This window comes from Cervus elaphus, chromosome 21, assembly GCF_910594005.1.
Source record: "Cervus elaphus chromosome 21, mCerEla1.1, whole genome shotgun sequence".
NCBI classification, from domain to species: domain Eukaryota; kingdom Metazoa; phylum Chordata; class Mammalia; order Artiodactyla; family Cervidae; genus Cervus; species Cervus elaphus.
In genome coordinates, this window is record NC_057835.1 from 65,388,964 (window position 1) to 65,415,630 (window position 26,667).

The 26,667-nt window shown below is 38.7% G+C and overlaps 1 protein-coding gene across 6 annotated transcripts in view; it reads left to right on the forward strand.

Moving 5' to 3' along the window:
* Positions 1 to 476: 476 nt before the first annotated feature.
* Positions 477 to 26,667, forward strand: part of RNF19A (ring finger protein 19A, RBR E3 ubiquitin protein ligase) — a 52,619-nt gene continuing 26,428 nt past the window's right edge. Inside the window, exon 1 of one of the 6 annotated variants that reach the window (XM_043879279.1) lies at positions 477 to 751. The gene's annotated coding sequence lies outside the window, so the exon portion shown is untranslated. Of the gene's footprint in view, positions 752 to 1,192; positions 1,525 to 9,820; positions 9,853 to 19,870; positions 19,889 to 26,667 lie in introns of those variants that run through there. The other 5 variants (XM_043879280.1, XM_043879284.1, XM_043879283.1 and 2 more) reach the window with 5 other exon arrangements.

The window sequence follows — 26,667 nt, forward strand, 5'->3', positions numbered from 1 at the left end:
CTCCCTGGGATCTGCCACTCTAGCAGGTGAACCGCGAGAAAACAAAAGGACTGAACAATGGCGTGCGGGACGCCGAAAGTCGGGGGTTCCCCATGCCCATCACCTCCCTACACCTCGAGAGCGGCTTCCAGGCATCCCCCCTCCCCCGCCCCCCAACCCGTCCTGAGACACCTGCCCCAGAGCCCGGCAGAAGTCCTGCGGGCAGAAGGGCAGGAAGGGCCGCTGACAGTCTCGGGCGGAGGTCAAGCAGGAGGCGTGGAGGGGGGCGCCACACTCCCGGCCACCCGAGCCGTAGGTGGGACACTCCCGTGAGGGGAACCTGGCGAAACGAGCGAGAGCGAACGCCCGCGTCCCCCCGCGTCCAGCGACGGGCCGGGGTGGGCGTGACGCCATGACGCAAGGCACGCGGGCGGCGCTCCGGGGCGGGGCAGGCGCGGCTGGGCGGGGAGGGGGCGGGAGGAAGGAGTGGGAGGAGGGGGCGGAGACAGCGGGGGCTGAGGGAAGCGGGGCGGGGGGCAGAGAATGGCAGTTGTGGCGCTGATTCCCGGGAACCGCCGTCAAGACAGAACTGCGGAGGAGGAGTTCGGGAAAGCGGCCGTCGGGACCCCTCCTCTGCGTTCCCCCCGCCCCAGCTGAGAGGCGCCTGGGCGGCTCTGAGGAACCCTCCTCCGTGTTTCCTCTGGCCGCTGCCGCCGCCGCCGGGAGATGGGCCTGCTCGCCCGCAGCCCTGCGCCCTGCCGAGGAGTTGAAGGTACGGGCGGGTCCGGGGTGGGGTGAGTGGGGGAAGGCTGCACCCGGGAGCCGGAGGGCAGGGGCGCGGCTCCCGTTTCCGACGCGGGGCTCTCCAGCCGCTCCCCGGGACAGAAATGGACTCGGAAATCCCACGGGAGAGGCGCCCCTTCTCGCGCTCTGCGCGGCGGGGCCGGGGCGGCGCCGGGGGTTGACGGGCTGATTGGGGGTCAGGCCTCGCGCTGGATCCGCGGCCCCCCCTCCCCGGCTCGGCCCCGGCGCTGGCGGCCGCGCGGGCGGGAGGCGAGGCTTGGGATCCGCCCCGCGAGCCCTGTCCTCCTGGCCGGGGCAGTCTGGGGCGACGGCGGCCGACCCGGCGGTGTTGTGACGGGGGCGGAGGCGGCGCTCCGCTCCGGCACTTCCCCGGCCCCCCGGAGCAGGCGACGCGGAGGGCGGCCGCGGCGGGGAGGCGGTGGCGGGGGCGGAGCGCATTCCTGATGGGTGAAATCGGCTCTTAACGGGACTGATTTCCGGGCCTCGCTGCAAAATTCGGAGCCGAGGCCAACGCCCCCCACCCAACCCCCCACCCGGTGCAGCTGGGGGCCCCCTGGGGAAAAGAGAGAGGCATGCCCCGGGGAACGTTCATCCGGGGGACGGCCACCCCCTGCAAAAGCAGAAATTAAACCGACGAAAACTGGTGTGGCCTTGGGGTAAAGTATGTCTTACGAGGGGGGTCTTCCAGGATTGTCTCCTTCGTGCTAAACCTTGAGAGACTTCTCCGTCTTCATCCAGCAAGTAATGCCACTGTGTATTTTCCAGTTTTTCCTATCATTTGAATTCCCCTCTATCGTTCCCTACCCCCTTTCATTAATAGGAGGAAGGAAAATAAGTTTAGGGTTCATTAACCTCGCGACAAGGGCAGTAAATAAGAGGGAAAAGAATGGCTATATATGGGAGAAAGAAAGATCTTATTTTTTTCCCCCCATTAGCTCTTGAAGATAGAAATATACGAACGATGCTTTATCTGGTTAATATTTACTATTCAAAATGTTGCTGAAAGTCCTGTTGGGTGGACGTTAAAAAGGACAGCGTTTAAATGCTGCTGCAATTTTCAAACCCAGGTGTTGGCTGCAAATGCTCGTGTTAAATGTTAGTAAACAGTGGAGGAATAAAGCGTTTCTTTCCTCTGATCGGTTGCCTTAAAATGTTCCTGATTTTTCCTTTCCATTCCTTTTTTTTGGGGGGGGCGGGGTGGTAAGAACATGACTGTGTTTTTATTTATACATATGTATTTTTTAATTTTAACTGAATTCCTTGACCCATTTTGTTATGTGAAGTCTGATGGTATGCCCAAGTTTCATTTTCAGTTTTGCCATTAACCATCTTCATAAGCATCTTTCCACTTCGGTTTATAAGTCAAGCCATTTTTACCGTATTTGCCAGTTTATGCTTCCTTAACACCCAGCTGTCAGAACTGAATCAAAGTGTAAATATTTCTATTTAGAAAATGGCGATGATCTATTGTTAACATTTCAGATGTTCCTTGCCTGCTACTTACAATTTAGATTGTAAAGATTTAGAGTCTTGAGACTTAATAAATAAACCAAATTATGCAACAGCAACAACAAAACCTCTTTTTGTTAGCTTTATTTCTCTTTTTATTGTTGTATACAATGTAACTGAAATTTAAATTTCATATGTCCTCAGGACTGTTTTAATATCTTAACAAAGGGTCTTTCTGAGGAAAAATTACATTTGGCCAACTAATGTTAGTGTGTGTGCTTAGTCGGTCAGTCCTGTCCGACTCTGTGACCCCGTGGACTGTAGCCCACCAGGCACCTCTGTCCATGGGGATTCTCCAGGCAAGAATACCGGAGTGGTTTGGGAGTTTTCAGTATCTGTGACTTCCAGGAAGATTCCAGTAAGGTTATATTTTAAAACTGTAACATTATCTTAGGAGTTGAAACACAACTCAATTTTTAGTTTTCAGATAGTAGCTATTTGAAGTATTGGTGTTTGCTTTGGATGGTGCTTCACTTGATCATTAGCGTTTATGATCAGCCCATTTTACTGTCTTTAGACCAGTATTGGAATTTTTAAAATTTTGGTGGTATTTATAGAATTTTGGGTGCCTTTTTACTAGGTTAAATGAAACAATGTTTTTTTTCCCTACTTAATATGTGAAAGATACTGAGATAAGTGTCTATTTATAAAGCTACTTCAGCATTTTAGTGGAAAATAAATGCAAATCACAAATTTGAAATAGAGGAAGTTGTAAGGTAATACTTTTGTAGTTGTTGATTAAGCCATGTGGGGTCACCTCTCTTTAATGGGATCAAATTGAAAGATTATTTGTATGGAGTTGTTAGGTGGAATTAAATATAGGTAATTTGAAACAAACATCATTTGAAAGAATCTCTTGTATATTATGGCAGGTTCTGATTTTAAAGCACTTACATTTATCACAGAAATTCTTTGGTTTCTCATCATCCCTGCCCATCCCTATCCCACTCCTCCCCAATTTGGAGAGCATTGAGGATTGAAAATGTAGTTTTCTGAATTTTCCAAGGAGGAGAAGGAACAAATATTTGTGATAACATGTAAAAATCCTTAGTCAGGTGCTAGGCAGAAAGTAAGCTGGGGATAAATTTTGTCACGTTTTTATCTGAATTGCCTTCTTCCGTTTTTCTCTACTCAGATTATAAAGGAAATCTTAGAAAACTCTTATTTGTTTTTCTGATGTTTCTGACAAGTGACAGTTGGTTGTCAAACTCAGGCTGATTTCCTGCTTACTAAGCTGTATGATCTTTTATCATTTAAGGCCCATTTAAAAATTAGGCCATTTTGGACTGAAAGCCAAAAAAAAGTTGTATTTCTAACTATATTTGATTGTATTTGGCAAACTAGCACTAGTAGTTTAATGATGGTCTGAAAGGACTCATGATCATATATGTAGTACTTTAGCTTAAAGGTTTGGGTTTGATCTTTTTTAAAAGCAAAATGTTAATCTTATTACTTATGGAGATCAGCTAAATTTTCCTTGGGTAATTTTTTTTTCTCCAGTCCGGAGTAATTATTATTTTTCTTTGGCCTTTTAGTTTTTAAGTTATGAATTATCAGTTTGTATATGTAGCTTTGTATAATGTTGAAACAGCTATATATAACCACACCTGCACAGCTAAAAACCAAGGGATAGTATTCCTTTGCTGAACACATCTGTATTTCAGATGATGGTAGATTTCAACCAAAAACATCAGTGAAATCATTTTGGATGTTTCAAACTTGGAAACTTTGTTTCTCAATAGCTATCATATGTCCATAATACTTTATGTATTAAGAAAGATTAACACTTTTGATAAAGTAGTTTTTGCCTGCTCTTTGTAGCTGTCAATAAAACCTGAACAATTATTTTGTTTATTGGTAACATTTTCTTGAAAGTTATTAGCCTAGAAAACATTGTATACTCTTGTCCTGTTGATGTTACCTAATATTTTGTTTTAAAAGTCATGTACTCAAGAAATGCTACTTGTTTTTTTTTTTTAATTTCTACATGATAGTTTTTTATGTGAAAGTCTTAGTAGGACAAAACCAATAAAGAGTTGTTTAAGTCCTCAAATAAATTTGTGGGTTGAATTTTGATGTAAAATCCTCAGAAATCAGCCTGATTTAAAAAACCTTTAAAACTTGGTCTTGGGTCCAGAAATCGGAACTCAGCCTCTTAAAATTATGGACACTTCATAACTTCAACCTCTGTCCTTCTCTGAAGACCCCTGAATACTTACATAATAATGTAAGTAATGTATCACAAAAATAGATGACCAGTACTATAAATGTACTGATGATTCATATTTTGTAATTTCTAAGTCAGGTATTGGCATTTGCTCCCCAAATGGTGTTCTGTTATTCTTATGCATTATCATAAGTGAGATAATACATATGACATATGTAGTGGAAGTATAAGAGATAATGTAAACTCTGTGATGGCAGGGACCATTATCTTTGTTTATTCTTTAAGTCTCAGCACTTAGCATAGGCCTGACAGTGATAGATGTTGGATTAAGTATTTGCTAACTGAATAAAGTATGTATAATGTAATTATATCATACCCATAGTAGGGCTGTCTAATGGAAATATAGTGTAAGTCATAAAGATTTTCTTTTAGTCACGTTAAAAAAGTAAAAAGAAATAGGTGAAATTAATTTTCAAGATATATGTTATTTAATCCAACATATACAAAATACCATCTCAGCATGTATTAATGAATGACTTTACATTGTTTTATTCATACTAAGTCTTTGATCCACTATGTGGTTACACTAGACAGCATAGCTCTAGGAATATTTTGTTTGACATGTTTGTTCCTTTCCACAGAAATTCTTTGGTCTTTTTGATAGTCTTTTCCTAACATGTCTTTTGAATCCAAATACAGAAGCACAAGTATCATTGAGTTGGAATTACTGAGTTAAACTGAAAGTCAGAATACCTGACTTCTTTTGTTTGCACAGCTTTCTCAAAGTGACTCTGCCTCACTTTCCCTGTTTGTAAAATGAGGGAGAATGTGCTATCATCTATTTCATTTTATTAGTATAAATTATGTCTTTGAAGGTTCCCTGGTGGCTCATTAGTAAAGAATCCTCCTGCCAACGAAAGAGACAGTTGAGTCCCTGGGTTGGGAAGATACCCTGGAGAAAGTAATGGCTACCCACTCCAAAATCCCATGGACAGAGGAGCCTGACGGGCTACAGGCCATGGGGTTGCAAAGAGCCTGACATGACTGAGCAGCTGAGCACATGGGTACACGCGCGCGCACACCCCCCCCCCCAACTGTGGGGGTGTCTTTGAAACATTTAACTACTCAGACAAGACTGTTAGAAAAGAGGTTTTCTCATTACTAGTAACTTGTCATAGCAGATCTGAGTGTAAAAACAGAAGTAAGAAGTACCCATGAGACTATTGTGTGTGGAGGTCCTGGTGCCTCCCACACTGGAGTAAGTTACAGTAGATAAATCAATACAGAATGCTGTTATATTGAGTCAAGAGAGGTGACTAGGTCTACTCCAGAACCAAATTTTAAACCTCTCATCTATTTAAATATTGCCTGTGAACTAGTTTATCCTTCAGTTTTTGTTTATATGAATAACCAACACTTCTTATATAGGCATCCTTAAAATCATGAAATAAAGCCCTTGGGAAATAGAGGGTGGGCACTGATTAAGTGCATATAAATGGGGAAAATAACTGTCATCACAGGATATGTACGGTATAGCACAATGACTCATTCTTTTATCTGAACTAGGGGTTGCAGTGGTTACCTGGTAAGCAATTATGCATGGCCAAATATAGCTAAATCAAATACATAGCCAAACTAAATAGATATCTCCTGATAGCCATATGCTTTCATTAAAAATAATGATTTATTACAATTACAGATGAACATCCCTTGACTTTTTGCATAAACATAACAAATTTTACTGATAATTTCTGGAATCATGCAGTAGATTGTGTGGTAGCCCTCAAAAAGATATGTTCACATGCTAACCTCTGGAACCCATGAATGACACCTTATTTGGAAAAAAAGTCTTTGCAGATGTAATTAAGGATCTTGAGGAGATCATCCCAAGCTATCCAAGGGGTCCAAAATTCAATGACAAGTTGCCCTTATAATGGAAAAGTAGAGGGAATTTACAGACAGACAAAAGAGAGGGAGATAAACAAGAGGTGGAGATAGTGTGACCATGGAGGGAGAAATTGGAGTGATGTGGCCCCAAGCCAAGAGATGCTTGTGATCACCAGAAGCTGTAAGAGGTGAAGAACAAATTCTCCTGTGCCACCCCAAAAGGGATTAGAACCCTGCTGGATTTGAGGCTTTTAGCCTCCAGAACTGTGAGAACATAAATTTCTGTTGTCTTATGTCACCCGCTTTGTGGTAATTTGTCACAGGAAACTAACATGCAGTCAAAAATAAAAAGATCTGTGCTTATCTTTATTTTGTATCACTTACTGTGACTGTCAGAGATAAGACAGCCCTTCCTTTGGAGTGCTTATCCATTCTTAGAAATATCAGAGAAAGTGTCTAAATACCCTCAAGTCTGAACAGGCTAAGAAATAGTTTATATTCTGTAATATGCATTGTTATTGTCTCTCATGTCATTCTTCACTCCTCCTGCCAATTTGCCCCTGTTTGCTTTTGACTTTTTAAGATGTAGTTTATATTTAGGGGAAGGGTGAAAACATAATACTGATGGGTAGACCAACAGGTTTTGTCTCATGAAGGTGTGATTCCTTCTGCCTTCCCTGTCTCCTTTACTGGATCCTCCTGTAAACCTTGTAGCTTAAGGATGGAGCGCCACAGGGTTCAGTCCTTACCCTTCTTTATTTACTCGTTTGGTGAGTTCATCCATACTTGTGGTTTTACACACCATCCAGGTAACAACTTTTCTCAAAATTTTATCTCTAGGCCAAACTTTTCCCTAAACTCCATGCTTGTCATTTGGGTATTTGGATGCATTTTCTCACCTAAGATTTAAAGGGAACCCCTGCTCTTAGCTTCTCCCTAAAACTTATTCTTTTCACAGCCTTCTCCATTTCAGTGGACAGCAGTTTCAGCCTTCTGGTTAATCAGGCCAAAATCCTCTTGGAATCCATGTCAGTTCTGTCAGTTCTACTTTCAAGACATATCGTTTTGCCCATCATCATGTCTGTCCTAGGGTATTGCAGCTGCCTTTTAACTGTCCTCCCTGTTACTGTGTTTACCTCTTCTTGTTCTGTTCTTTCTGCTTTACTGACTATGCCAAAGCCTGTGACTGTGTGGATCACAATAAACTGTGGAAAATTCTGAAAGAGATGGGAATACCAGACCACCTGACCTGCCTCTTGAGAAATTTGTATGCAGGTCAGGAAGCAACAGTTAGAACTGGACATGGAACAACAGACTGGTTCCAAATAGGAAAAGGAGTACGTCAAGGCTGTATATTGTCACCCTGCTTATTTAACTTATATGCAGAGTACATCATGAGAAATGCTGGACTGGAAGAAGCACATGCTGGAATCAAGATTGCCGGGAGAAATATCAATAACCTCACATATGCAGATGACACCTCCCTTATGGCAGAAAGTGAAGAAGAATTAAAGAGCCTCTTGATGAAAGTGAAAGAGGAGAGTGAAAAAGTTGGCTTAAAGCTCGACATTCAGAAAACAAAGATCATGGCATCTGATCCCATTACTTCACTGCAAATAGATGGAGAAACAGTGGAAACAGTGTCAGACTTTATTTTGTGGGGCTCCAAAATCACTGCAAGTGGTGCTGCAGCTGTGAAATTAAAAGACGCTTACCCCTTGAAAGAAAAGTTATGACCAACCTAGACAGCATATTAAAAAGCAAAGACATTACTTTGCCAACAAAGGTCCATCTAGTCAAGGCTATGGTTTTTCCAGTAGTAATGTATGGATGTGAGAGTTGGACTATAAAGAAAGCTGAGGGCTAAAGAATTGATGCTTTTGAACTGTGGTGTTGGAGAACTCTTAAAAGTCCCTTGGACTGCAAGGAGATCCAACCAGTCCATCCTAGAAATCAGTCCTGAATGTTCATTGGGAGGACTGATGTCGAAGCTGAAACTCCAGTACTTTGGCCACCTAATGCGGAGAGCTGACTCATTTGAAAAGACCCTGTTGCTGGGAAAGATTGAAGGCATGCAGAGATGGGGACAACAGAGGATGAGATGGTTGGATGGCATCATTGACTCAATGGACTTGTATTTGAGTAAACTCTGGGAGTTGGTGATTGACAGGGAGGCCTGACATGCTGCAGTCCATGGGTTTGCAAAGAATCAGACATGACTGAGCAACTGAACTGAATTCTATTCTTAACACTAGAATTATCCTTTTAAATTACTAATATCCAGATTCTAAACTATCTTGTTTAGAAGCCTCTTAAGCCTCCTGAGTTTTCCCATCTCACTTAGAAATAGAAGTCAGAGTTCTTACAGTGGTCTGTGAAGCCCTACACAAGCTGGGCTGATAACATTCTGATCTGTCTCATATATTCCTTGCTCATTTCCCTTAGACCTCATTCTGGCCTCTGGGCTATTCCTTGAACCGATCAGGCACATTCAGCCTTAAGGCTTTTGCAGTGGCTGTTGACTTTCCCTTGGATGTTCTTTTCCTAGGTTTCCTCATGGCTAACTCCCCTCAAGTCTTTGTTTAAGTGTCATCTTCTCAGTTAGTTCTGATCACCCTTAAAAAAAATTGTCGTGTGGCACTTCCCAGGTGGTCCAGTGGTTAAGAATCTGCCTGCCAGTGCAGGGGACACAGGTTTGATCTCTGTTCCAGGAAGATCCTGCGTGCCTTAGGGCAAACCCATGTGCCACAGCTCCTGAGCGCACACATCACAGCTAGAGAAGCCACTGCAATGAGAAGCCTGTGCACTGCAATTAGAGAGTAGCTCCTGTGTACTGCAACTAGAGAAAGCCCAAATGCAGCAACGGAATTTCAGCACAGCCAAAAGTAAAAAATTTTTAGTAATTGTGATCAGCACCACTCTTACACACACTCTCAATTACCTTTACTCTGCTTAACTTTTCCCCCACATTTCTAGCAAAGAATGACAGTAAAATATTTAGGTGACATGTTTAGAAAATTGTAAACTTCTATATAAAAGAATGAAATAATTTTTAGTAGTTTATAATTACTGATGTAGAATGATCTGTGGGCATAAGATAGGAGTTGGGCCTCAAAGAATAGTGGAGTTTAAATAAGCAGAGCAGTGCGGTATGGGCGTGTGTGTGCTCAGTTGTGTCTCATTCTTTGCTGACCTCATGGACTGTAACCCGCCAAGCTCCTCTGCCCATGGAATTTTCCAGGCAAGAAAATCCCTTGGGTTGCCATTTCCTACCCCAGGGGATCTTCCCGACCCAGGAATTGAACCTGTGTCTCTTGCATCAGCAGGGAGCTTCTTTACCACTGTGCCGCCTAAGAAGCAGAGCAAAGAAGGCAGAAGAGAGTATTCAGGCAGAGACAAAGACACAGGAAGTGTCATGGAGTGAAACTATGTTTTATTAATATATTTAACAAGTAGGCCAGTCAGCTGGAGTGTGTTTTTATGTCAGAGAATGGTAAGAGACTAAGGTAAGATTGTGTAAGACTTTGAACTGCATGCAAAGTTTAAAATTCATTTATCTGTGGGAAGCAAGTGGATGTTTATAAGCAGAACTTAAAGGCCAATGTGATCAGTCAGAAACCAGGTGATTAATGAAGGTCTTGTCCAGGAAGTAAAATAGTAGAAAGAGGACTAAGAGTTTTTCTGGCACATTAGCCATATGGATAAATCAAGTAATCTCTAGACCAGCACTGTATTGCACCAGAACTTGCTGCAATGATAGAAATATTCTTGACCTGCACTGTCCAGTATGGTAGCCAGTGGCCATATATAGCTATGCATGCATGCTAAGTCGCTTCAGTCATGTCTGACTCTCTGCGACCCTATGGACTGCAGCTGGCCAGGCTCCTCTGTCCATGGGCTTCTCCAGGAAGGAATACTGGAATGGGTTGCCGTGTCCTCCTCCTGGGGATCTTTCCAACCCAGGGACTGAACCCTTGTCTTTTATGTCTCTGATAGGTGAGTTCTTTACCATTAACACAACCTCGGAATGGCGTATGTGGCTATAAAGCTTTTGAAATGTGACTAGTGCAACTGAGGAACTGGAATTTAATTTTTTTTAATTTTTTTTAATATTTTTAAAAAATTAAATAGCCTCATATGGCTAGTGATGATGTATTCAACTGAGTAACTCTAGATTGCAGTTTTCTCACTTAAAAGTTTAACGTTAGATTGAAACATTAGAGTCACTAGAAGTATAGGTTCCACAATTAAATGAAGTTGTTTTGAGGAACTCACGAGGGTATCTAGCAGATTCACCTGTGTATGACTAGTATTTGTGGAATAGTTCCAGTTTGTAGCCTTTGCATTTTTTGAATCTCATGACTTATTTGAGATCCCCTCTGTCTCTTGATTGCTGATTTTTAAATTGGAGACTGTTATGCTTTCTATAGCTAAATATTTATAGTTAAAATATCTGACATGTCTAATTAAATACTATGTTGCACAATTATAGTTAAACCCATTTTGTTTCTTTTGAATTCTTAATGAGAAAGCCATAACAATGATAAACCTTTATGATTGTTTACCTGTTGTGTAATTCTTGTCTAGATTCTCCTGCTGTCTTTTGAAAATACTCCCTTAGTTGTCTTCTCCTATAAAATTAATAAATATTTCATTTGTATTTCAGTTCTGATTTTAGGGGGACATATTTAGAGGGAAGCTCTGCAAATGCTGTGTATCTGGAGCAAAATAGACACATTTTGCTTATTGTGCCTCTTGTTTCCCAAGAGACACTGTTGCTTCTGAGAATTACTTTATAATTTGAAGAAAGTTTTAAGGATAGTTTTTAGGACTTCTGCCACATAACTCTTCCAGTCTGTGCTCTACCTCATCATGTACGTATGTTGTAAAATTAAATACACACACAAACACACACATAATGATTTACCCTAACCAAAGGTCTCTGCTTTCTCCACTCCTCATGTTCTTTAGGAGAAAGAGACAAATGAATTTCCAGAATTGGAGAGGCAGGATACTGCTGTTACCAATACTTTTTAAAATAACTTACAGAAAAATTGGTTAGGACAAAATTAGCCCAAATACTTAATATTTGTAATTGTCCAAATAGAAGTATTATTCAGATTAATGATGAAACTGGTAAAATTCAGTTTACAATTCATTCCACTGGATTTACTAAGACCAAAGAGTATACCAACACTTTAGAGAATTTGGAGATATTTTTAAAAGAACAGAAACAAAAATTATCTCAGAAACTACTATTTGTCCACTTTTAACCCTAGAGTATGTATGTATTGGGCTTTCCAGGTGGCTCAGTGGTAAACAATACATCTGCCAGTGCAGCACATGCGGGTTCCATCCCTGGGTTGGGAAGATCCCCTGGAGAAGGAAGTGACAACCCACTCCAGTGTTCTTGCCTGGGAAACTGCGTGGCTCAGCGGGCTCCAGTCCATAGGGTTGCAGAGTTGGGGACGACTGTGTGTGCATGATATGTGGTACAGCTGTATATGTGTTTGTATATTATAATCATAGTCTTTAGAACTAAGAGACCTTAGACTTTACCTCATCCAGTCACTTTAGCTTTCAAATAAGAAAGTTGAAATTCAGAGGTACACAAACTTGACTAATATCTCAAACTAGGTTATTATCTCCCTTCTGTTGATGTATAGCAAAGATCGAAAAGATTCTTTTTTTTTTTTTTTTTTTGACAGCTCAGTCTTTTTTTAACCTGTTTAAAAACTTTTTTTCATGTCTCTGGGCACTCCATCACACACATCATTTTGCACTATGCTTTTCCATCCTTTTCCTTATTGCTGTGTTGTTTACCCTTCTAAATAGTTCCTGGAAGGAGCTAGTCAAAATGTTTTAAGTATTTTTTTGTTGGAAAATGGAATGAATAATGCCTTTTCTTTCTGTAATAGTTTAAACTGTCTTTTTTGGGGAGGTTTTGTGGCATACGGGAATGAACTTTTAGCTTATGTTTCTAGGGGATCATAGACATTATCTAGAGATAGAGCTCAAGGTAGTATATTTGGGTCTTGATAAGTATTCACTTTCCAAAAAACTTCCTGGAAACGATGTGCCTGTGTTTATGATCTGTTGAACTTCCTCCACCTCCCTTACGTATAAAAGTAGTTAAGTTGAATTTACTTATTCCATTTTTAATGTTAGACTACTTATTGTAGGTTTACAACTATATAAACATAAGGGTGAAAACTATATTCATCTTGTAGAAATTTATGTTCTATAATGATATATTCCAAACTTGCAAGTGGCTGAGTATTCTGATTACATTAGACAAACCATTTCAGAGCCAACAGTTTGTTCATTTTATTTCTAACCTTAAGCATGATAATCTTTTTTTTAAACAGATTTATCCAGTAAGTGGCTTAGTTGCATTTGTGTCATCTTCTCAAATATTTATAATGGCTAATATTTGTCAAGTGATTAATATGTCATACTAGTGCTAGATTCTTTATATATTTTATTTAATCCTAGTAATAATTCTGTGGACTGTCGGTTATTTGTTATTCCTATTTTACAGTGTAGTAAACTGTCTTAGTTTAATGCAGTGTCACACAGCTAGTGTCAGAATCTGAACTTGAACCCCCAACCCTTGTGACTCCGAAGTCCGTGCTTTACTCTCTGAATAAAAATAAGCTATTATTACCCTATATTTGTTTTCAGAATTTTTCTTCCAAGCTACTCTTAAGTATTCCCTCATTTTATCTCATCTTGGGTAAGATAGTTGTGTCTGAAACAAAAAAACCCCAAACCTTATGGCAGAACTCTATAAGACTCAGGTATCCCAATTCCTTCCATCTTGTGACTCAACTGTCCCCAAAGACCTGCTTGGTGTCAGCCACTGGAATTACTACATTCAGCCAGCTTGTGAGGAAAGGGAGAGAGCTCAAAGGATGATTGAAAGGATGATTTATGGACTAGTTCTGGAAGGGGCATGCATCATCATCTTCACATTGCATGGGCCAGAACTGGACACGTGACTGCATCTAGCTGCAAATGGAAGGAAAATGAAACAGGCTAACACTATCTCTGCTTAAACACTATCTCTATTTAAAATGGAGCAGCACAAAGAAGTAAAACGTTTTGATGGCCAGTGAGAAACAGCAATGGTGCTAGAAAGACAACCTAAAAGCCTTTTAATTACTGGAATGTCTCCTCAGAAACACGAGCATATTATATACAGATCTATGAAATCTGGGTTATTGACTTACCTTATGAGGATTGATGAACTTAAAAAAATTCAGTGGTAACTGCCATTTTAAGCGAAGATGACATAATAGCTCTGTAGTATCTTTATACACAGCTGTCCTTTGAATGTACATCAGTTAGCCATTATTTGTTAGATTTTGTTTTTTAAATGTGTGATGGGTTAGTCTAGGCCATCTACATACCTTATATCTATTCTTGCATTATGAATTTGAGACATTTGTTTTACAGATGAAGGCTGTTTATTTTTTTTAAAACTTTTCCCCAAACTTAACTCTTTGGAACTGCAACTTATCTTAAAGGAATAGAAGTGTGTTCTAACTGAGCTAATAATTAGAATAGGTATGAATATAGTACTAATAATGTAAATTAGTGAGAGCAGACCCAATTTACAGAATCTGATGTTAACTTCAAAAACCTGTATGCAGGTCAGGAAGCAGCAGTTAGAACTGGACATGGAACAACAGACTGGTTCTCAATAGGAAAAGGAATATGTCAAGGCTGTATATTGTCACCCTGCTTATTTAACTTATATGCAGAGTACATCGTGAGAAATGCTGGGCTGGAAGAAGCACAAGCTGGAATCAAGATTGCCGGGAGAAATATCAATAACCTCAGATATGCAGACACCACCACCCTTATGGCAGAAAGCAAAGAGGAACTAAAAAGCCTCTTGATGAAAGTGAAGGAGGAGAGTGAAGAAGTTGGCTTAAAGCTCAGCATTCAGAAAACAAAGATCATGGCATCTGGTCCCATCACTTCATGGGAAATAGATGGGGAAATAGTGGAAACAGTGTCAGACTTTATTTTGTGGGGCTCCAGAATCACTGCAGATGGTGATTGCAGCCATGAAATTAAAAGACGCTTACTCCTTGGAAGGAAAATTATGACCATATTTTAGCATATTTAAAAGCAGAGACATTACTTTGCCAACAAAAGTCCCATCTAGTCAATGCTATGGTTTTTCCAGTAGTCATGTATGAATGCGAGAGTTGGATGGTGAAGAAAGCTGAGCGCCGAAGAATTGATGCTTTTGAACTGTGGTGTTGGAGAAGACTCTTGAGAGTCCCTTGGACTGCAAGGAGATCCAACCAGTCCATCCTAAAGGAGATCAGTCCTGGGTGTTCATTGGAAGGACTGATGTTGAAGCTGAAAGTCCAATACTTTGGCCACCTCATGCGAGGAGTTGACTCATTGGAAAAAGACCCTAATGCTGGGAAGGATTGGGGGCAGGAGGAGAAGGGGATGACAGAGGATGAGATGGCTGGATGGCATCACAAACTCGATGGACATGGGTTTGGGTAGACTCTGGGAGTTGGTGATGGGACAGGGAGGCCTGGCGTGCTGCGATTCATGGGGTTGCAAAGAGTCAGACACAACTGAGCAACTGAACTGAACTGAACTGATGTTAACTTTTACTGGCAAATTAAATTCCACCATGTCAGCAGTAGTGGTTAACCTTTTGTTATACTTTAGACTTCTTGGAGAATCTGTTGAAAGCTATGAATTCTATCTGTGACATATACCTAAATTTATAATTTAGTATACAGTTTTAGAGATTTCATAGATTTCTATGAAGCCTATCCATGGGTAAGCTGTGTTTTTAAGCATTTTTATCCTTCACCAAAAATTTATTATTGTGCTTATTATATTTTTACTTTAACAGACTGTATAAAGAGATGTTTAATAAGTCAGAGTTTTTATAAAAGAGTTTCTCTCTTTAATATTATTTGGACAGCAAGAATGATACCCAGAGCCTGCATTACTGCTATAGCTGAATTTCCAGCTATACTGGGGAATAGATTTATTAGAGGAAAATATAACATTTCACATTTGACACCAGCAAGATGAATGACATAACTTAAGATAACTTGAAACATTTAAATAACCTTTTTGAGCAACATGAAACTTCATTATAACGAACTTTAGTGATGTATCACTGTACAGAGAAAACCATATGTGAAAAGCCAAAGAATTTAATGAACTTGTTCAGATGTACAAAAACTCTTTTTACTTGGGGCCAAAATTAGCTTGTATGCAGATACATCATTTCTAGTACATCACTTCCAGTTGTGGTCTGATCAAAGGATGGCTTATGATGATTAATTCTGTTTTTTATAGTCAGCTACTACATTAAATTGTATCTGCTGCTGCTGTACCTAGGCATAGTTAAAATTGATATGTTATTGTTTGCAACTCTGTATAGGAAATGCTATGGAAGATAAATATTTCCTTTTTCCATTGCCTTAGGAACTTTATAACTCTAGAGGAAGAGCAGGGCCAAAAAATGTAGTTAAGTATAGAGGATATCCCCCACTGTTTATTCACCAACATTGGCTTCTGAAGTCGTGCTCAGTTAGCTAAGTTTATTTTCTCTGTATTAGATAATTTGGTCAGATAACTAATGATCCCTCTTTGTACAACTTAAATTGTATGCTGTTTATGATGCTAAAAAACTATTGTCACTGTGAAAAATAGAATGCTGTCAAAAGCACATATGTACAGACTTTCAGAAAGAAAACTTTAAATAGATATTGATAAATATTTAGATTTGGGAACTAAAATGTTTAGATTATGGGACTATCATATATGCTCATATAGAATCAAGTCTTTCCTTTCAAAATTATGCTTATGAAAAAAGTGAATCACTTTATTATAATTTATATCCTTGCAAAGTCTAGTATTACTGTTTGGGGAAGACATGGTCTGAAATGTCTTTGTTCAGTGCTTGGTTTGGATGCCCTAGAATGAAAGTTCCACAGAACAGGGGCCTTGTCGCTCTCGTTCACTGTTCTGTGTCTACCACTTGGAAGAGTATTTGGCACATGATAAACACTGAAGATACTTGTTGAAAGAATAAATGAATTAATGCTGATTAAGAATAATGAATTGTATACTTAAGCCAAAATTTCCTATAATAATAGCATCATATACAGATTTAAGAATATTGTATCTTAGATCTTTAGGTAAAGGTATCCTTTGGAAAACTACCAAATGTTTCCCCTGCATCAAATGCATACAACTTTCCTCTTAAGGAAAAGATCATTCAACACAGGACAGCTGAAAATCAAACAGAAAACTAGGCTCAAGGTGTCAAGGGATGGAGTTTGGGACTGCCAGAATGGCTGGAAATTGAGTGGGTAAATCCCCGAAAGGAGGGACCTATAGTCAGATAGCCCTAAAATCTATGAAAAACTCCCCTAAAATATGCTAGTAACCCCTGAACTGTGGAGAGAGATTCCGTGGAGCTCAGTGGAAGATAATAACAGTTAAACTGGAAAAACTGGCTAAAGATTTCAGTTGGTACTCTGGTCAAGAGAGACAATTTGGTGTTTGATTCTCACCAAATTAAAGGAGCTTGGTAAAACATTTGTGCTCAGAGACACATTTTAAAGCAAAACCAAGCCTCCACAGGTTTGACTTTATGAGCCAGAGATTTAACTGTCAGGTATACTAAAAATTTTCACTCTTAGGAGAAGATCTCTCTACTGCATAATGGCCACAATACCCAGTTTATAATAGGCAACTACTAGACATGTGAAGAATTGGGAAAATGTGATGTAATGTCACGGCCATTGATCCCAGAATGATAGCGGGCCCTAAAATTAGCAGAATTAACAGACTTGAAAGCGACTATAATATATTCAGTGACCTAAAGGGAGATGCATGATCATGATTACTGAATATAGGTGAGCAATTTCAACAGAGAAATAGAAACTATAGAAGAATAGACAATCTAGAACTGAGAAGTACAATTGAAGTAAAAATTTTACTGAATGGATTTAACAACAGACTGAAGAAGGCAGAGAAAAAAGTTGATGAACTCGGTAGATCAATGAAAATTTGCAAATCCAAAGAATGGATAAAAATACAAAAAATGAACAGAGCCTTGGCAGAAAGAGAAGAAAGAGACACAGACAGTGTACTGAGTAAAAAAATATGTAAAGAAATACTTGCCAAAAAATTAAGTCAACTTGAAATTGAAGAAGTTCAATGAACCCCAACTATGATAAATACAGGGAAAATAACATTTAGGTATATTTTGATCAAAGCTGCTGAACATCAAAGGTGGAAAGAAAATATTAATGCAGCCAAAGGAGAAAAAACACACATTACTACAGAGGAATTAAAATATCAGTGAAGGATGACTTAATCAGAAATGATTGGTAATCAGAAGAAAATGGAATGACTTATTTTAAGTTCTGAAAGTAGGAAGTTATCAACCTGGAATTCTATATTCAGAAAAGAATACTCATGAAAATGAAGGTGAAATAGGACATTTTTCAAATAAACAAAACTTGAGAGAATTCATTAATAGGAAATCTGCAACACAAATGTTTAAGGAAGTTCTTCAGGCTGGAGGGAAATAATATCAAGACATCAGATGAAACTTGGATCCACAAGAAGGAATAAAGAGAACCACAAATGGTAAATATGTCAATAAATAGATTTTATCCCCAGAAAATATTTTGTAAGCATATAAAGTGATGAAAGAATTTACAGAAGAACTGGTAGATGTGATTAAATAAACATTTTAAACCTCTTTTCTGCAAAAATCACAAAATTAAAGGGCAAATATTAAGAGGAAATAAATATGAAAGTTTTAAAATTGAAGAGGACCATTAATATTCCAGTGTAAAAAGTGGGCAAAAACATATGAGCAGATAAATCATTGAAAAAATAAAGAGGGCTATAAGTGTGAACAAATGTTTGATTTGTTTAGTAATCAAAGAAATAGAAATGAAAGTAGCTTACTTTTTTTCCCCCACGACTTAGAAAAAGCTATTGAAATAATACAGAATGTTGATTAGAATCCAGGGAAATAAGCACCTCTCCAATTGGTGGGAGCAAAAATTGGAACAGAACAGTTTGGTTGTTTATTTCAAGAGTGTATTTTTGAGTCACTACCACCTAGAAAGCAGCTAGTATTTTGGAAGTCCCTACCACCTAGATAGCAGCAAAAATTGGAACAAAACAGTTTGGTTGTTTACTTCAAGAGCATATTTTGGAAGTCCCTAACCACCTAGATAGCAAGAAATTTATACACTAAGAAGTAGCTTATCAAATTAGGTCAGATGTAGTTAGAAAGGAGATAATTATTCAGTAACTGGTGTTGAGAAAACTGGCTAGCCATTTAGAAAAAAAATCAAACTTTGAACTCTACTTAGTTCTAATATGAAAGTAAATTGAAATGGATAAACGATGTAAGCAATAAACAAAATATAGAAGTACCAGAAAGAAATATGAATGAATTTTAAAAATGTGATCTTGGAGTGAGCAGGATTGTTCCAAGACAGGTATAGAATCCAAAAGTCATAAAGAGAAAAATATGTGAATTTGAACACACACACACACACACGAAAGTTTTCATTTCTACATTGGAAAATTGCCATGCAGGTTTTTTTTTTTAAATTTTTTAATGTATTTGACACATAATAGTAGAGTTCCTTATATAAAAAAACCTTACACCAGGAGCAGAATATGAACATGTGGTTAGTTCACAGAAAGCGAAATGTAACTTATAAACATGTGAGAACCATGTTTAATACCAGATATATATTAATTTATTTTTTTTCTTTTATTCATCATCTCTCAACCTCTCAACATAAGTATATATTGCTGAAGAAGTTTAATGGCCTGTTATACTTTCATAATATAAAATAGTTTTTTAATAGAATCTAAAATAGAAAGTCTTATTTATCTCCTTTCTTGACTCTCACTTGAATATGAAATAGCTTGGGCTTCAGTCGTGACCAGAATTAATGATCAATAGAAACTGTGCTGGTAATCTCTGTACCTGTTCTTTTCTCACTTCAAACAAACAAAAACTACTTTATATTTAGTCCTCTTTCTGTTTTCTTCAGCAGTGCTAGTAGGTGTTTTGGCATGCTACTTTTATTACCATGTTCTAGAGGTGCTGAACTGGGTGTCAGACATCCGTAAAAGAAATTAGAATCAGAAACTGTGGGTACTTGTAGTGTTTATCAATACAAAATTATTGGGTTTTCTCCATTTTTTTACTTTTGTGAGAAGTAATAGAAGAAACCCAATTTTAGCTGAATAATAGGCAAAAACAGATACTCAAGAGTTGAGTGGGATTTTTCTCTTGGGAAATAATTTCTTTATTGTCTTTTTTTTTTTTTTTCCCCCAGCCTACTTTCTGCAAAATATCCTTTCATGAGTCTTAAATCACTGAGGCATGTGGATGATTAGTGAAAGTGAAGTCACTCAATCATGTCCAACTCTTTGCAACCCCATGGACTACAGCCTCCCAGGCTCCTCCGTCCATGGGATTTTCCAGGCAAGAGTACTAAAGTGGGTTGCCATTTCCATCTCTAGGGGATCTTCCCAACTCAGGGATTGAACCCAGGATGATTAGTAGATGCTGCTAAAATGTTTGTGGTTGGGAGATGTTTATTGGTTGAATGTTTTAAATCTCTAATCCTTGAAGTTGTGTGATGTCAAGGTATTTAACATGATCTTATCTATCCTGTAGCACTTGTGGGGTGCAGATTCTTTTTACAGTTTAAAAAGCTGAATGTAGTAAGGTGGTATCACTTAAAAAGAATCTTACAACAGTAGGAAGCCAAAAGCAAAGATATGAACAAATCCTCAGTTCCTTACTTCCACGTATGTGTGTCATGCAATCATGATTTATTTATCCAGTGTGTCTTAGGCACATACTGTAAGTTACCAGTTGTGTCAGGCACTAGATATAAAACTTGTCTTACATGTCATTTCGGCTAACATGGAGGATAGTGCCAAGTTTTAGGCTGTGCCAGCCTCTCTTTCTTGTCATGTCTATTTGAAGTAAGTGGACTCAGACTCAGGAATGGACATTATCAAAGATTTTTATAACTGACAGTGTCTGGCCAGGTCTTGACTCCCAAATTCTCTTCTTTATATATCCAGACTGAATGTTTTTATTTGCTGCTGCAGAGCCATTCCTCATCCTTCCCTTGCTCTGTGCCCCATAGGAGTCTCACTTACTCTCAGGACTGCCTCCCCTGGCTTCCTTTGTTGCTTTCTCATTGGGTTGAGCCAGTGTGAGGTATCGGTGGGCATTAGAGTGAGGCATTGGTGGACATTAGAGCTCTCCAGAAGAGAGAAGCTGGATGTTTATTCTTCCAGCTACCATTGGACAACTCCCTCCCTGCCCTTTTTTCCACAGGGTAGCAGTGGCTTTCTGAGTCCTTTGCCACCACTGTTGGTTCCTTTAACCCTACCCACACCTTTGTAAACGAGCACTTCAGTTACCTCTTTGAAAATGCTTCAGGTTTTGGCCAGGATCCTGAATGATATATACAGCTTTTCAAACATAAGCTGCTCTTTGTATGGATTTGAGCTTTCTAATTGCTCATATCTATCCTGTGTTTATAAGTTGAGCATTTAAAATCTACAACACATTTTCACTTAAAACAATATTGTAATTATTGATTAGATACTTCACCTGGAATGCTCAACTTCCATGATTTTTATGAAGTATAAAAAATAGTGTTCTGCCAAATTAGATTATTTTTGATGTGTCAGTACAAACTTATCAGCACTTACACTACATCTTCGGTCAACAAGGCTTTGGCACACATGGTAGAAATACCTGTTGTGGGCCGTTCCTATTTCTCATGTTCAGTTGCCAAGTCATGTCCGACTCTTTGCAACCCCATGTGCTGCAGGACGCCTAGCTCCCCTGTCCTCCACTGTTTCCTGGAGTTTGCTCAAATGTGTGTTGATTGAGTCAGTGATGCTCTCTAACCATTTTGTCTTCAGTCTTTCCCTGCATTAGGATCTTTCGCAGTGAGTTGGCTCTTCGCATCAGGTGGCCAAAGTATTGGAGCTTCAGCATCAGTCCTTCCGATGAATATTCAGGGTTGATTTCCTTTAGGATTGACTGGTTTGATCTCCTTGCTGTCCAAGGGACTTTCCAGGGTCTTCTCCAGCACCATAATTCAAAAGCATCAATTCTTTGGTGCTCAGTTTTCTTTATGGTCTGACTCTCACATCCATACATGACTACTGGAAAAACTATAGCTTTGACTATACAGACCTTTGTTGGTAAAATAATGTCTGTCCTTTTTATATGCTGTCTAGGTTTGTCATAACTTCTCTTCCAAGGAGCAAGCATCTTTTAATTTCATGGCTGCAGTCACCATCTGCAGTGATTTTGGAGCCCAAGTAAAAAAAAATCTGTCACTGTTTCCATTGTTTCCCCATCTATTTGCCATGAAGTGATGGGACAAGATGCCATGATCTTAGTTTTTTTAATGTTAAGTTTTTCAATAACTTACTGAAAGTTATTGATAAATAAGTTAGCTATCAATAACTCTTGACTACATTAATTATTTTTAAAAAGCTAATCCTGCAACTATTAATCTGATATTTGTCTTGTTCCAGATCTTAAAGGAAATGTTTTCAGTTTTTCACTGTTGAAAATGTTTGCTGTGTGTTTGTCATATATGGCCTTTATTTATTATGTTGAGGCAGGTTCCTTCTGTGACCATTTTCTGAAGAGTTTTTATCAGAAATGGGTGCTGAATTTTGTCGAACACTTTTTCTGCATCTGTTGAGATTATCATATTTTTATCTTTCAATTTGTTAATATGTTGCATTACATTGATTGATTTGTATATGTTGAAGAATCCTTGCATCCCTGGAATAAACCTCACTTGGTCATGGTGTATGATCCTTTTAATATGTTGTTGGGTTCTGTGGGCAAGAATTTTGTTGAGGATTTTTGTATCTGTGTTCATCAGTGATGTTGGCCTGTACTTTACTTTTTTTGTGATGTCTTTGGTTTTGGTATCAGGGTGATGCTGGCCTCGTAGAATGGGTTTGGAAGTGTTCCTTCATGAGGTTTTTTTCTGTCTTTTTTTTTTTAATGGAACTTTTATTTTTAGTACCTAAAGTAATGAAAAACAAGAAGCCTTGCTTTGGAGACCAAGCATACAAAATTCTGTTTTTAAGTGCAAGAGTTTAGCAGACTCTTTAGTATTAGTGGTTCTTCACCACTAATTTAGTGTGCAACTAAATTACTGAGAACATTTGCAAAATATACAAGTTGTGGACCACATTCTCAATTTGATTGGTTAATTCTAGGGTGGAATATGTTTTTGTTGTTGTTTTTGGGGTTCAATTAGGGTTTTGTTTTTTTTTTTCCAACCTGTAAGCAATAGATGCTCATAATACAATTGTAAGTTATGCAGAAGGCAGAAAGTGAATACTAAAGATTATGCTCCCCAACATAGCTATTATTAATGGTTTAATATTTTTCCAGAAATTCTGTAGGTACCTGTAAACCTCTGTGGGTGCATTTTTTTCCCACAAATGTTTTCATACTATATATACTACTGTTTTGCAGTTATTATTGCTCATTCAGTGTTATATAGAGAGATCTGTTCCTTATCATTACCTGTAAATTGTGGTTGATTCTTTTCTTTTTGCGGGTTCCCCATTGGACACTTATTTCCAAGTTTTGTTTGGGGCTTGTTTGCCTTGTTTTGTTTCCTTCTGTCAACTAGGATGCAGTGAGTTTCCTTGCACACTTTCTTTGCACACTTGAGTCCTTATAATTTCTGAAGGATAGACTTTACATGTAGGATTGCTGGTCAAAGAACAGTTCCATTTCGGGTTTAGCTGGTAATGCTAAACTGGTTCCCGAGTTGTGCTGACTGCTCTCCTCTCAGCAGAATGTGCGGTGCTTCTTTCAGTACACACTCACCCACCCTTTCAACCTTTATTAGCCTAGTGTGTACAGAGATGGTATCTTCTGCTTGAATTTTCATTGCTAGTGTGTTGAACACTGTTTCCAGTCTTCCTAATTTTTGTATTTCTTTTTCTCCAAACTCTTCCTCCTATATCCTTGCTCATTTTACCACTGAGTTGTACATCTTTTTCTTACTAATGTGTAAAGGCCATTTGTATACTAAGGGAAGTTGTTCATTGTTATATGTAAAATACTGTTATATTTTACTGATTTATCATGTCTTCCTATTTTATTGTGCTTTTACCATATAAAAATATTAAATTTTTTAGTATTCAAGTTTGTTTATTTTCCTTTAAGGCATATTTGTTTATTTGCACAATGTTTTGGAAAGGCTTCCTAAGTGGGATCACCATATGTTCTAGTTTGTCCCCATTATTCTATTTTAAGGGCTTCCCTGGTGGCTCAGACGGTAAAGAATCTGCCCACAATGCAGGAGACCTGGGTTTGATCAGGAAGATCCCCTGGAGAAGGGAATGGCAACCCACTCCAGTATTCTTGTCTGGAGAATTCCATGGACAGAGGAGCCTGGCGAGCTACAGTCTGTGAGGTCCCAAAGAGTAGGACACAACTGAGTGACTAACACACACACATCCTATTTTAAATATTAATAGCACCTTCATTCACTCTTACTAGGTTCTTACATGGATAATAAATTATGTGGTTATCAAATTTCTAAAAGTGTGTTTGAAAAATTCTCCAGGTGATATACATTAAATACCACTGGTTTAATGTTTTAAGTGATAAATTCTTAGGATCCCCAAGATAGTCTATTCTTTGATCCATATATTGAACCCTGGAGTACAGGCAGCATTTTGAGATGTAAGAGAAAATAATAACTGTAAAGAAGAAAATATGCAGAAAATTTTAGTTGAGTCTACCATTACACTGTATTTCCCTCAGAATTAAGGGAATATGCAGCAGATGATGGGAAGGTATAAACTGTTGGACGTGAGTTAAGTTTGCCTGGGTGAAATGGTTTTCTAGATTTTGAATTAGAAAAGTACATGTGACTTTCTTAAGAATATGTGTGACTGTCACCTCAGGGAGCTTTTTTTTTTTTTTTTACCTTTAATTCTGATATAAAGATCTCCCAGAAAAACGCATTAACCATGAGTCTGTAGGTCAGTGATTTATCACAAAGTGAATATACCTTTGTAACCACTGTACATGTGCCATTTCTCAAAAGGTAGCTACAGTCCTGACTTCTGACATATATTAGAGATTAACTCTACCTGTTGTTAAACTTCATTTAAGTGGAATTATACAGCACACAGGCTTCCCTGGTAGCTCAGCTGGTAAATAATCTGCCTGCAATGCAGGAGACCCCGGTTTGATTCCTGGTTGGGGAAGATCCCCTGGAGGAGGACATGGCAACCCTCTCCAGTATTCTTGCCTGGAGAAGCCCCATGGACAGAGGAGCCTGGCGGGCTACAGCCCAGGGGGTCGCAAAGGGTCGGCAGAACTCAGCAACCAAGCACAGCACGTGCACATCCTCTTATGAGAGATTCATGTTTGTTTTATGAGTGGCGGTATGTTGTTCATTTTCATTGCTTTCTGGTATACTAGAGTGGAATGAATATATCACAGTTTATATCTCCATTCTACTGTTGATAGAAATATGGGTTGTGTCCAGTGTTTGGGCTTGTTATAACTAGTGTTGCCATAAATATTGTTATATGAATGTTTTGATACATGTATGCATTCATTTATCTTGTGCATTCATATCTAGGAGTATCAGTATGTAATAGATACTATTACATATTGTACTAATAGAGTATCCATATGTCCAAATTTGCTAGATACTGTTGAACAGTTTTCCAAAGTAGTTATGCCATTTTACACTCCTATCAGCAGTCCACATCTTTGCTAACATTTGGAAATGTCTATTGGAATTTTAGCCATCCTTTCAGTATGGCTTTGATATGTACAACAAATGACGTTGAGCACTTTTTCATATTCTTTTGTGAAGAGCCTGTGAGCGTCCCTCACATGTTTTTCTATTTTTCTGCTTTGTCTTGATTTCTAAGTATTCTTTCTATATTCCAGTTATTGGTCCTTTATTAGTTTTATGTGGCAAATGTCTTCTCCCACTCCCTTAATACTATCTTGTGATTTTATTGTAGTCCAATTAACAGTCTTTTATGGCAGATACTTTAGTATGTTTCATTTAAGAAATCTTTTATTGAAATATTCTCTTCTACTGACTGCTAGAAGTGTTATGATTTAACTTCTCACATTTAGATCTATTAACCATCTGGAATTGATTTTTATGCAGAGGGTTAACCTATAGGTTAAGTTCCTTTCCTCAGATGGTAACCAGTAAAACAGTACTATGTTGTTTTTGTTTCGTTTTTGACAAGGCCGTTCTTAATGCTCAGCAGGGTCACCTTTGGCAGTAAGTCAGGTATTCATGTGTGTAAGTGGGACTTTTTTCCTGGACTGTGTTTTGTTCCCCATTGGTCTTTATATCCATCTTTGTGTTGTACCACACTGTCTTCCTAATTACTGTAACTTTATAATGAGTGATTATTTCTGCCAGTGCAAGAGAATCTGTTCCCTCTCCACATACACATTATTCTTCAAAGTTGTGTAAGCTCTTCTTAGCCCTTCGTATTCACATGTACATTTTATAGTCAGTTTTTAAAAAACTCCTAAAGGCAGTGGGAATCATTGAGGTTTGAGTATGATAAAAATCAGAAGTTTTATAAAGATCTTAATAATAAGGTCAACTCAAATCTAGATTCTTTTTTTTTATGAAATATTTATATACTTTAAAATTCAAAAGAATGTGTTTTTTTTTCATTTATTTTTGTTAGTTGGAGGCTAATTACTTTACAATATTGTAGTGGTTTTTGCCATACATTGACATGAATCAGCCATGGATTTACATGTGTTCCCCATCCCGATCCCCCCTCCCGCCTCCTTCTCCATCCCATCCCTCTGGGTCTTCCCAGTGCACCAGCCCTGAGCACTTGTCTCATGCATACAACCTGGGCTGGTGATCTGTTTCACCCTTAATAGTATACTTGTTTCAATGCTGTTCTCTCTGAACATCCCACCCTCGCCTTCTCCCACAGAGTCTAAAAGTCTGTTCTGTACATCTGTGTCTCTTTTTCTGTTTTGCATATAGGGTTATCATTACCATCTTTTTAAATTCCATATATATGCATTAGTATACTGTATTGGTCTTTATCTTTCTGGCTTACTTCACTCTGTATAATGGGGTCCAGTTTCATCCATCTCATTAGAACTGATTCAAGTGAATTCTTTTTAATGGCTGAGTAATATTCCATGGTGTATATGTACCACAGCTTCTTTATCCATTCGTCTGCTG